We start from the raw sequence: 13,184 nt of genomic DNA, 5'->3' as shown, positions 1-13,184 counted from the left end.
CAGACCTTAACTGTATCCTGTTTTGAACAAACCAGGTATAAAGGACATTCTGGGGATAATTGGAGAAATTTAAATATTTCAAGAATTAGATAACATTAAGAATTATCAATTTGATAAGAAAAATGTCCTTAATTTTTTTTTTTATCCTCACCCGAGGACATTTTTTCGTTTTTTGTTCAGATAGAGTGGAAGGGAGAGAGAGGAAGAGAGAGAGAGAGAAATATCGACATGAAAAGGACACATCAAGTGGTTGCCACCCACACGACCCAACCAGGGCCGGGGACAAACTGCAACCGAGGTACATGCCCTTAGCGGGAACTGAATCCAAGTCTCTCTGGACTGCAGGCCGAAATGTCCTTAATTTTTAGCAGTTTGATCCCCAAGTTAAAATGGCAAAGTATTAATTGTTAAATCTAGATATATTCAGTATTTCTACTTTTTTGACTGTTTGAAAATTACAAAAACACAGTTCAAACAAACCATCATTTTTCTTTGGTATAAGATGACTAAATAACAAAAGTTGAACATTAAATATATAGTTAAAACACATAATGTTTTTCTAGGATTAAATATCTTAAGGGCATAATCTGATGAACATTATTAGATACCCTAATGCTGTCCTAGCAGGCTATCAAATGACAAAAACAAATCCATGCAACCAAATCCTTCCCCTTTCTCTACTCTTTGTTTTGTGCATGTATTTTAATGTTAGGACTGATACAGAAAATGGAGGCAATATTACTTGTCAACTCTACTTCCCTCTTGAAAACGGAAAAAAAAAAAAAAAAAAAAAAAAACAACACTGCAGACAACTGTCAAGAGCCTCTACATCTTAACTTACATTCCTCCAAAATTATCTCTGCCAAGAGATATTAATAGAAGGATGGGATTTGAGCCCAAGTAGTGAGCAGATCCAACTCAACTAAAACGACTGCTGCACCAAACCATGTAAGGCAGAAAGTACAGTCAACGTCTCTAGCACAAATTTGGGTACTATCTACATGTTAAGGAAAACACTAAGAAAAAAGTATGTATGCACTTATGGTCCTATATACTAATAAATATATAAATTTAAAAAACCATTTTGAGGGTTTAAAAAGGTTGAAATGGATGATTACAACAGAACACTGAAGCTGACAGAAAGTGATAGGCTGAAAGTACAACTTCTGCTTGTCACTAGAGAAGCACAGGCTGATCAACTTAGCCTTAGTAATGTAGTTGAAAAAACAACAACTGGATTATGATCTTGGCAATTGGTGCAAGCAAGGTTAGCCTCTTTGAAAATTTACTTACAATAGAATTTTGTACACAACATAGTCAATAATAGTTGCTGACTTTGATGTCAAGGAAAATGATAAGGTTCAAAAGATATCAATGTAGTATTTTTCCAATCCAAGAATTAATCAAGCTAATTCTCATATGAAAAAGATATCTGGGCCCTGGCTGGGTAGCACAGTTGGCTAGCACATCGTTCCAATATGCCAAGGTTGTAGGTTCCATCCCCGGTCAGGGCACATACAAGAATCAACCAGTGAATTCACAGATAATGGAACAACAAATAGATGTGTGTGTCTCTCTCTCAAATCAATAAATAAAGACATTTAGAAAAAGATAACTGAAAAGCTCTGTTAGAGCTACGTATTTATATGGAAACGTGAGAGGCATGAAAGAACCTCAGGTCTATAATATAAAGTTAATATAAAAAAATCTGTATGACTAAAATTGCACTAAAACTTAAAATTCACATATGGTAGTTAAACTGCTCTTTTAATGTCCAGTTTTGCTCATGCAAATCTAAGAAGCAATTAACTGTGATCTGATATGGTATAATAGAACTGACTAATTGCAAGATGCATATATAAATGTCAGATCACTATTCTTTAAGGAAACCAGACACTAGGACACTTTCCCATCTGTAAACTATTCCAAGTGCTAGCATACTTCTGACTGAGGAAGGACATGCTGAAGAAAAGTCAACTCAATTTTCTATCTTAGTGTCCCTTTCACACAGGTTTGCAGAGCTGTGCCCTATCACTGAAAAGCTAAGCACTTGTTCTATGGCTTAAAAAGATCTTATCTTCTGACTTCCTCCCACCTTCCTTTGATCTTGGACTGGTGCCCCAGTCACTCCATTAGAGAAGGCAGATGGCTCACATCACTGCAGACTTTCCCACCACAGCTAACCTCTGATCTGAAGGTGTTTGCAGATACATTGATGGAACAACATTTATTATTTTCCTTCTCAGCAAAACAAATAAAACAACATAGGGGAACAGTTTGACCCAGTAAGAATTTAAAGCAGAATTTTAGTCCTCAGATTCACTGCATAGAGGGACAGAAAGAAAAGGCATTAGGTCAGAAAGTAGGGAAGAAAAAGGGGCATAGATGGTGGGCAGAAGAGTAAGGCACATTCCAAATATCAAGAGTAATTCCAAGTGAACTGATCACACTAAATTGAAAAGGACTTTGTAGTGTGCCTTTGCAGTAAAAGTGAGAAAAGAAAACAAGCAAGTCCCCATCTGTGCTGCCCCAGGGCGCCACATACTGAGTTTCAAAAATCTAATGAAGCAGTCAGGTTAAAATCCAACCACAGAGTGGATGTGACATGTGGAGAACAGCTAAGGTTAGAATAGAGAAGCAGGGCGGTTCCTAATGCAGGTGATTATCCATGTGATAATCATTATATTTACAGGCTTTCCATTTTAGATCTGACATCAAAAATCACAAAGGAGGAGGGATTAAGGAAATAAACAACCGACACAGAGGCTTTCCTGCTCCCCTGAGAGTGCAGCACTTTCATTCATGCATGACTAGCAACAAAAGCAAAATCAAACAGGCCAGGAAAGAGTATTTCTGAGAAGGCTGCATTTCACATTAACACTTCTTTCCATTTTGATAACTTTCCCTATTATTCAGCTTCTCAGACAGGTTACATTTTCAGAATCAGTTCCCATTGTTGTCTATGCTATAATGCAGTATCATTTGTGGTTTACAATGAATGATACTCACATAATGTCTTTTACAACAACAAAGTCATTTTTTCCTTCCTGGGACTGAGTGTTGTGAATAAAATGACATATAATTAAAGTCTTAGACTCTCATCTACACCATGCTATTTAGGATTTGCAGTAGGCTTGCTGCTTCACTGACCAGGCTAAAAGGGTTCTAGTGAAATAACAACCAAATACAGTTTTTTGAGTGGAGGTTTAAAAAAAAAGCTAAAATTCATGGTTAATGAAAACTATGGAACACTCACATTAAGAACTATTTAAAGAGATTAGCAAACCACTATTAAATAGCACAATCCTCGGATTATGCAGGAAAGAAAGGAGACACTCAAGTGCTTATTTGTGCGTACATATGAAAGACAACTACTTCCTCTATAGTAGAGTTCCCCATTATCCATAGTTTAGCTTTCTGCAGTTTCATTTACATGCAGTCCGAAAATATTAAATGGAAAATTCCAGAATTAAACAATTCATAAGTTTTAAACTGAGCGATGTTCTGAGTAGCGTGATGAAATCTTGCGCTGTCCTCTTCCATCCCACCCAGATGTGAATCATCGCTTTGTTCAACTTATTCATGGTAAGTTGCCCATTAGTTACTTGGTAGCCTTCTTTTTCTTTTTAATCCTGATCCGTGGATATGTTTATTGATTTTTTTTTTTTTTTGAGAGAGAAACATCAGTGTGAGAGAGAAAAATTAATTGGCTGTCTCCCATTTGTGCCCCAACCAGGAATTGAACCCACAACCTAGGTATGTGCCCTGACCATGAAACAAACTGACAACCTTTGTTTTTGGTGTACAAGACGATGTTCCAATCAACTGAGTCACTTGACGGGGGCTTGATAGCCTTCTTGGTTATTAGATCAACTACCTCATTTCCACAGTGCTTGTATTCAAGTTACCCTTATTTTACTTAATAATACCATATTCATATAACTTTTATTATAGTAATATTATTATAACTGTTCTATTTTATTATTAGTTATTGTTGTTGACCTCTTACTGTGACTAATTTATAAATTAAATTTATCATAGGTGTGTATATATAGGAAAAAACTGTGTGTGTATATACATATATACATAAAACTGTATGTATATAGTATATATAAACATAATATATATAAACACACACATATATGTGTGTATATATGTATACATGTGTGTGCATATATATGTGTGTGTATATATAGTATGTGTGTATACATATATATATATATAGAGAGAGAGAGAGAGTTTGGTACTATCCATGGTTTCAGGCATCAGATAGATGAGGGTTTTGGAACGTATTCCCCTCAGATGATGGGGAACTACTGCATTAAACTGAAGAGAAAATTATTTTCTCTGCATTTTATCAGATTACATCCCAGTTTCAATTTATAAAGTAGAATTATTCATAGTCAATATTAAACTATAACCATCCATATTCTTATTTCAATTCCAATTATTTATTACTAGTTATACAGAAATACAATTGATTTCTGTATACTGACCTTGTATTCTGGACTACCAAATTCACTTATTAGTTGTAGGAACTATTATTATGCGTCTGTAAAGAAAGATAGTTTTCTAAGTTCCTACTAACCATACAACAAAGTTATTTTCAGAATTTAACAAATGTCTTTAAAAAAATTCACCTTTCTTTTCTTCAGGGTGATCTGAAGGGTATAACTAATTACTATCACTACCGCAGCTCATAACCCTTGCTGCTCTGCACTTCAAGGCACTAAACCCAGTTAGAACTATTACCTGCTTGCCTATATTACTATTCTACTTTTTAAATCTCAGACATCAGGAATCCTGAGAGTAGGCTAACCTTTCATGGAATGAAACAAAAAGGGAGAAGGGTCTAATTTAGGATCAAAGAAAGGTAACTTCTGACTATCTGCAGAAAGCAATCCATTCATCCAAAATACACTATTTTTTTTCTCCAACACAAGAGGAAGCAGAAAATTCATTGGAGTCCTCATGGTCCTCACCCAAGTCACACATAAAAGTCCAGAGCTTTGAGAAAAGCCAATGGAGAATGGAGCCACCAAAACAGTTCTGCTGTTTTACTTTATTTGTTAATCTCTCCATCCAACAAGTTTTTAACCCCCTAAATATAGTTTAGGCTAACAGATACTATTATCTTAGAGGTATATCTCTGCTACAGCTGTTACAGACCTTATAATAATAGTTGAAATAATACTGTAAATCCTAAATGGTGTGTTTTACATGAGAATAGAAGAATGTTATCTGTCTCTCTCAATATAAATCTATATATAAAAATCTTTCTGTAATATAAAATTCATATATTTGTATATACATTGAAATGTATAATGCTCTCTTTGAGTGGCTTTAAGTGCAAGATAGTACTTACTGGTTAGGAGGTAGTTACAGGCAAATGGAAAGAGTACAGGGCTTAGAATCAGAAGACCTACTGTAAAGGTCACAATTTTACAGCTCATCTGTTAGGTAATCTTGAGCAAGTCACTCAGGATATCAGTTTATATCAATGAAATTAAGGCCAACAATACCTATTTCATTGGGTTGTTGCTAGAAATGAATGAAATATTTAATGTGAAACTGTAAAGTCATTTTGTCTATTGAATTTGAGCTCTTGGTAAAAATCTCTGAATAGTTTAAAGAAATGAGTTCCAGAGCATTCAGAGTACATTCAATGATTTGCCCTATCTGTAGATTATATGTATAGTAGGCAGCCTCCAAATTAGCTCCCAATGTACCCTGACTATTAGTATTCAAACCCTTGTACAATTCCCTCGCCTTGAGTGTGGGCTGAACCTAGTGACTTGCTTCAAGAAAATATATGGCAAAAGTGATAGACTGTCTTGTTCAACCATCTTCTTGCTCACATGCTCTCTCTCAGTTCACTCTAGGGAAAATAAGCTACCACGCTGCGAGTGCCCCTATAGAGAGACCCACGGCTAACAATCAGTAAAAATATGAGGCTTGCCAATAGCCTTGTGAGTGAGTTTGAAAGTGAGTCTTCCCCCAGCATCGATGTGACTACAGCCCTAGCTGACCTCTTGATTACAGCCTTCTGAAAGACTCTGAGTCAGAGGCACCACGCTAAGCTGTGCCTGGATCTGCCACCCACATTTTATTTATAAGAAACCTAAGTAACAGGGCTAAATTCAGTTATTTTCTCATTCAGATATTAATTCTTTTAAAAAATCCTCACAAAATCAAACCAAAGCAAGCATGGTCAACAGATCAATCTCAGGATGAGCAAAATATGGAAACATTATTTAGATACATACTATCTAAATGGTTTTGGATAAATGATTATGGTTAACCATTTCCTCAACACACATAAACTGCGATATGTTATCTTTTGCATGAAATTCTTTTGTTGGCATCAAGTTTAATTTCCATTTACAATGTCTTTTGTTATGCCAAAGCAATGCTTACCTTACCGAGATTAGAGTAAGATATTTAAGTAGTGCTGGAGTCCCTGGGTGAAAATATATTATTGAGTCAAAAGTCTAATACCATTATAAGGTTTGTAACAGCTATAGCTCTGATATACCTATAAGTCATGCTGATATTTAAACACAAAGAACTACCTGTTGTTTATTTCTTTTCATACAATATATAATAAAAGACATGTTGCTTAAACTTCTAAATATTTCCTCATGCTGTCCTTCAAACTATAAATTACCTTTTCATATGCTATCTACAAAATCATTTATATACTTTCTTATGAGACTGTATTAGTGTCATACTATTTTAAATATTATACTATTTCTGATGAGGAAAAGTTTTAACTTGTAAATAAAGTAAATGAAGGCTAGAGAAAATTGTTAAGTATAATATGAGCCTGGGAGCCTCCTTTAAAAATAAATTTCATTCACGAAAATATCTGTACAGGCTTTTCCAAGAAATATAACATACAAGTTTTTGGAGATTTTCAACCTGTGCTGTGACATTTATTACCATATGCTTCCTGTCTGCTGAATGCTGAATAGAAATATTATTTAACATTTATTGAGTGCCAAAAAAATCTGTGGGGCAGTGTATAAGCTATAAAGACACTCATGGCCCCTATCCAATAGGTTTACAATAACAATTAGATAGACAGTATATAAATTATACCTCAATAAATGTGACTGAAAAAAACATTAGCAGCCAAAATACAAGCCAAAAAATTAGGTTTCGTTTAGAATATACTTAACCTTTTCATAAAGTGATTTATTAGCTGACGTGTCTATCCTAGCAAGGAGAGTTGTTCATTCCCACTTTTAACCATATTTAATGGTGGTAACTGAAGGAAAACAAAGTTAGAAAAAGTGCTCCATCAAAATTTGATTGATTAGCTATTGGGGCTAACTTTTAGAACAACCCAAGTTTTTCAGTTACTGAAGAAAGAAAAGAGAGATGATAGCATAAGAACATTTTCAGGGTAGCAGACCTCTTATTGGGTATTTTATTTCCATTTTTAATGAGATAACATGTGTTTGGCACAAATGAGGCACTCAACAAATGTCGATTATTTTCTTTAACTTGTTTGATTTTATTGATCCTAAAAACCCCATAAAATAGGTACTTTTCTCATTTCACAGATAAAAATCTAAAGGTTCAGAGAAATTAAAGTATATCTAAGACCACAGAATAGGCAATTGTTATAGCTAGCATTTAGAACTGAGATTTTCCAAATGGTCTATGCTGGTTAGCTACTGATGAACTCTTTCAGCTTTTATATGTCTGAAAAAGCCTTTATTCATTATTAGTTTTGAAAGATATTTTTGCTGGGTATAGAATCCTGAGTTGACAGTTTTTTCTTTCAGTGCTCCAAGGTCTACCTTGTGTTGTTTTAGAAGACTGCTGTCATTCTTATCTTTGTTTCCCTGTATATAATGTGTCTTAAAAAAAACTGGCTACCTTAAAGATTTTTTTCTTTATCACCAATTTTATGCAATTTGATGATGTTCCTTGGTATAGTTTTTTCCTTGTTTCTTCTCGAGATTCATTAAGCATCTTGGATTTGTGGGTTTATAGATTTTATCAAATTTGGAACATTTTCAGCTGATATTAACTTAAAATATTTTTCTGTTCTCCCTCCCCCCCCAAACTCCAAATATGTATATTAGGCCACTTGAAGCTGTCCTACTATTTGCTGTTTTCTGCCTGCCTCAATACTTTATTTTGAATAGCTTCTACTACTATGTTGTCAAGACCACTAATTACTATTTTTTTCTTCCTCAGTGCCTAATCTCACCCAGCATATTTTTCATCTCTAGAAGTTGAAACTTTTTTGGGTATTTTCCATATTTTTCCTTAACATGCCTATGCTTTCTTTCACCCTCTTAAAATATAGAATATATTTAGAAGTGCTAATTCTTATCAACTAATTCTAACATCTGTGTCATTTTAAAATACATTCTATTGATTGCTTTTTCTCATATAGGTTGTATTTACCGCTTCCTTGTATGCCTGATAATTTTTGACTGGATGCCAGACATTATAAATTTTATGTTTTTGGGTACTAGATTTTAAAAATTTCTTTTTTGTATTTTTCTTATATTTTTGAGGTTTATTCTGATATTCAGTTAGGTTACCTGGAAACAGTTTGATCCTTTCCAGGATATTTTAAAGCTTTGTTGGGTGAGATGAAAGCCACCTTTAATTTAGAGATAATCTGGTACTCCTACTGATACAATATCTTTTGAGTACTAAATAAAATTTCGCATTTATTAGAGGTTTCTCCACTCTGGATACTGTGGATACAAACTTTTATCAGCCTTGTGTGAGTTTGGGGCATGCTTTAACTGCTTCTTTCCTGTGGTTTTAACCTTGGTCTTGAATAGTTTCCTCACATATATATGCTAATCAGAATTCAGCTGAAGAGTCCAGGGAATCCTCTGCAGATCACCTAGTGTGTGTGTGCTGTGTCTCTGTGCACCTGTCTCTTCTCTGGTACTCTCTCTTGCAAATACTAGCTACTTTGGCCTTCTTCAGTTCTCAACTTTGTTTCAATTCACTTGGACCACAGGGTTTAGAATCCACACTCCTGCACTGCAGACTGGAAACTCTGTTTAAGCAGAATACTATGGCAATTATAGGGATTCCCTCATCTGTTTCCCTTCTCCCAGGGATCACTGTCCTGTGCTGCCTATTGTCTAATGTTTGAAAACTGTTGTTTTATGTATTTTGTTTGGTTTTAGATTGTTTAAGAATGGGGGATAAATCTGGCCCCTCTTACTTCATTACTTCCAGCAGAAGTTCAGTGTGAATCCATCTTAAGTATAAATCCAAAAGTATCCTGGCACATTCAACAAATTTCTATTGGTTAAAAAAGCATATCTATCAGGCCAAAGACAAGAAAGATTGACAATTTATCTTATGCATTTCATACACGGCTTTTTACTTATTATACAAGTGATATAATTCCTTTATTGATAGCTGCTGCACTAAGTCATAAACATTCTACTTTACTAGCAATCTATATTTGAAACCCTCTGAAGAGTAACTACTCAGTTCTAAACTCTCTTTACTTTACATATCCTATATTATTGTCATTTTCTTGCTTTTGGTCTTACCAACTAGAAAGCCCCAGATAGCTAATAAAATCTTTCCATCTTTTTCCCTGGTCCTTACTTTCACCAACAGAGAGCTTTATAAACTACAATATGATCAATACAGTATGCCTGGGGTCAGCAGCCTGCAGAACAAATTCAGCTCATTGCCTGGTTTTGTAAATAAAATTCTAGTAGGACACAGCAGTGCTCATTCACTTACATGTTGTCTATGCTGCTTTCATGCTATCACAGCAGAGTTGAATAGTTCAACAGAGATCATACTACTGGATTTTTACAGAGAGAATAGAAAACTAATAAAATAATGTCAACTTCTGTATTGTGCTATTAGTAGGATGTTTGTAAGTTTCAAAGCAGACTTTTTTCTTCTGTATGGGGTCATCAATGAAGAACTGAAGGCACAGTGGAGAGCAGGCCCAATCCAACCTGCTGGTCTTAAGAAAGTAAAGTGTGTATCACTTGACAGGTCTTACTTCCTTTATTCACTGGCTGAAAACAAATCTAAAAACCAAATCATTTATATTAATAAAAAGACAGTAAAAGACAAAATAAAAAACCAATTCTTCTCAGTTTAGATGTATGTTTATATGGGACAATGAGAACAGCATTACTGATCAGTGCCAAACATAAGACAAAAAGAAGAAAGGAAGACATCAGATGGGGGAAAGATCAGCATTCTTGTTAAGTGCCTTTTTAACAATTCCTTTCTCAATTCAAATGTGCAGTAATATTCTTTATATTTTCCATATTCTGTGCATAGTGCTTCCTAAGTTGTCAGGGTGTGCTAAAACCTGACACTAAAACTTCCACCCTCCAGGGCCACTCTAATGGCCCTAATTTATTCTAGCCTGGTAGCTTTGCAAAATTCTCTTAAAAAATAAGGTAGAAACAAAATGAAAACAAAATGTAAAATACAGAAATGAACAAACATAGGGTATAATTGTTGCTTCTTAAAAAACAGTTTACTGTGAGCAAAGTGGCAAGGGTTATAAGGTATGAGATATGGTACAGTAATATAGATGCTAAAAAGAGCACCAGCTGCTCAGCCTGTGTGGCTCAGTGGTTGAGTGTCGACCCATGCACCAAGATGTTGCCAGTTCGATTCCCAGTCAGGGCACATGCCCAGGCTGTGGGCCTGATTCCCAGTGAGGGACATGCTGGAGGTGGCCAATCAATGTTCTCTCTCATTGATGTTTCTATCTCTCTCTCCTTCTTCCTTTCTCTCTCTCTAAAAATCAATAAAAGAAAAAAAAAAAAAAAAGAGTACCAGCTGTTTTGATTCTAACCTCAGAACCTATCACAAAAGCTCCCCTATTTCTGAGTTTCTGGTTCTTTTGAGGGAGAAGAAGGAATAAGATTGTAAATCCCAGTAAAATTTATGGTCCAAATATTACAAAATAAAATTAGAAAAGGAACTTATAGGTCTACATTGTGGTTTACTAATATAACAATATATAGTAAAAACAGAAGCATCTAGTCTCTTACCTCTAGTGAAAAAAAGGGGTAATTTCTCCCAGGTCAGAATTTTAGCCTATGGATATATAACACACCCTACCCAAACATCACCAATAACCAGTATTATTTTCTTCCTTCTTGCCAACTGACTCATAATAATTATGTACAGAGAATGTTGTAATGCTGCTGTCTTAGAAACAAGTAAAATATTGATGAACTTAAAATTTTCATTATGTCCAGTGGTAAGGAAGTAGCAACGACAGCCATGGAAGTCATAATCAACACAGGTTTCTTAAGAAACAAAAACGACAACAACAAACAAATATCTCAATGAAACTACAAAGAAGTCAAAGGAAAAAAATCTAATGATCATCAAAAAGAAATCAGCCAAAAGTATAAGTCACACTATTTAAAAATATAATAATTACAAAAAAATGCCTGAAAACACCCAATAGAGCATGTAGAAGGTACTCAATAAATTTAAATTGAAAGCATGATTCACCTACCCTTGCTGTATGAAAAAGAGGTTAAGTTTGAAAAGATAATGAATACTTCTGGAAAACTCAAATTGCATTTGATAATGAAATGGGAACCAATCATCTTAGTCTATAAATGAGAATCAAGAAATGTCTATCTTTGTACCTCTCAAGCCTCTTGTTAGAGTCTAAGATAATATATTATCCAATACTAGTACTTTCCTTTAGGTGTTTTGTAGTCTCCATGACAACAGTTTTGACTTATTGTACATAGTATGACAAGTTTGTTTCAACCTGAATCCAAATCAGAAATTGTTATTTCATTGGTTAACAATCTCACCCTTTCTTCTTGACCTTTTTGAATAGGACTTGATCTCTTTTCTCAGGGGGAAAGATTTCTGCATAGTGTTAAATTCAGAAATAATTATTTTAAGATATAAGAATGAGTATTCATTTCCTTCTATTCTTTCAGAGGTTTAATTTCATTCCCTCTCCAAATCTCTTTGTACTGCCAATTACTCTCCATTTCCTGAGTAAATATTCTCCTTCCTTCAGGTCTTTGGTCAATTTTTCTCACTAACTCCTGCACATCGAGCTTTCTCTTTTGGATCTTCCAATTCCAACAGATAATTTAATAGGTGAGAAATGAGACTTTTTGATGTTTCAGAGTTCCAATTTTCCCACCCTTCCCTAGAAACTCTCCTCCTTACTTCTTTGTTGTATATCTTCTTTCCTGTTCTCTATCTCCATTCTGTTGCTTATCTTCTCATTTGTTAAGTTCCCTAAATGTAGTGTTTCTCTAGAAATTCAGTTATCAACTTTCCAATCTTTTCTCTCTTTATGTTTTTTGGGGTAATTTTCTTTATTCTTTTCATCTGATATCATCATCAGATAGTCTGCCTCACTTCCAGAGTCCCTTTTGATTTTTTCTTCTTCCCTCCTCCCCCCGCCCTTCTTTTTTTTTTTTCATTAGCCAGCTTCCAAGTTCCACCAAGTACATTTCATAAGCATAAGGCCTGTAACATTAATAGCTGTATTTCCATGCCTACCAACACAAACCTAGCTCAGGCCTGTACTATCTGTTGCCTCAATTAATACTATGGTCTCTTAACCAGTCTCTGGTACCAGTCACACTCACTTTGAATGCATCCTTGAACTCGACTATTAGATTCACCTTCCTAAATATCAACTCTAAATAGCCTCTGCTCAAAAAGCTACCTACTGCTTCCTGATAAAAGTCCCAGTTCCACAGCCTGACTTTCAAAGGTCCTTCATAATGTGCCCTTACTTTTCCTTTGTAGCCTGGTCTTTTACTGTTTCCTTATATATGTATCAGATGCCACTCAAACTAGAATATTTGCTATTCTCTGAACATGCCCCAGGCTTAGTTCAGCCACCTTCTGCTTAATGGAAGCCTTCTTGAATTGTTCATGGTGTCTCCTTTCCCTACCTCCAGAAGTGGTTTTCTCCATTACAGAGGAGTTTTGATCGATTTGTAAAGGTTTCTCTTATCACAATTATAAAAACATAGTTTGCTGTATAGACAGCTTATCCCTACTACTAGGTTATAAATTCTTAGTGCAGAAACATCTTTTCACATTATATCCTCAAAGCATCAAAACATTGCTCTGCACAGACAATAATAAATCCTTGTTGGTTTACCAAATGATAAGCACAAAGCACTCACATTAAGCAAAGAAGAAATACCTCT

The 13,184-nt window shown here is 34.9% G+C and overlaps 1 protein-coding gene across 23 annotated transcripts in view; it reads right to left on the bottom strand.

Moving 5' to 3' along the window:
• The window catches only part of ADK (adenosine kinase), a 630,959-nt gene that overhangs the window by 117,030 nt on the left and 500,745 nt on the right, over positions 1–13,184 (bottom strand). The gene's annotated exons all lie outside the window — the stretch shown is intronic.

This window comes from Molossus molossus, unplaced genomic scaffold (genome assembly GCF_014108415.1).
Source record: "Molossus molossus isolate mMolMol1 unplaced genomic scaffold, mMolMol1.p scaffold_m16_p_17, whole genome shotgun sequence".
In the NCBI taxonomy this organism is placed as follows: Eukaryota; Metazoa; Chordata; class Mammalia; order Chiroptera; family Molossidae; genus Molossus; species Molossus molossus.
This window is presented reverse-complemented; position numbering and strand designations above follow the sequence as displayed.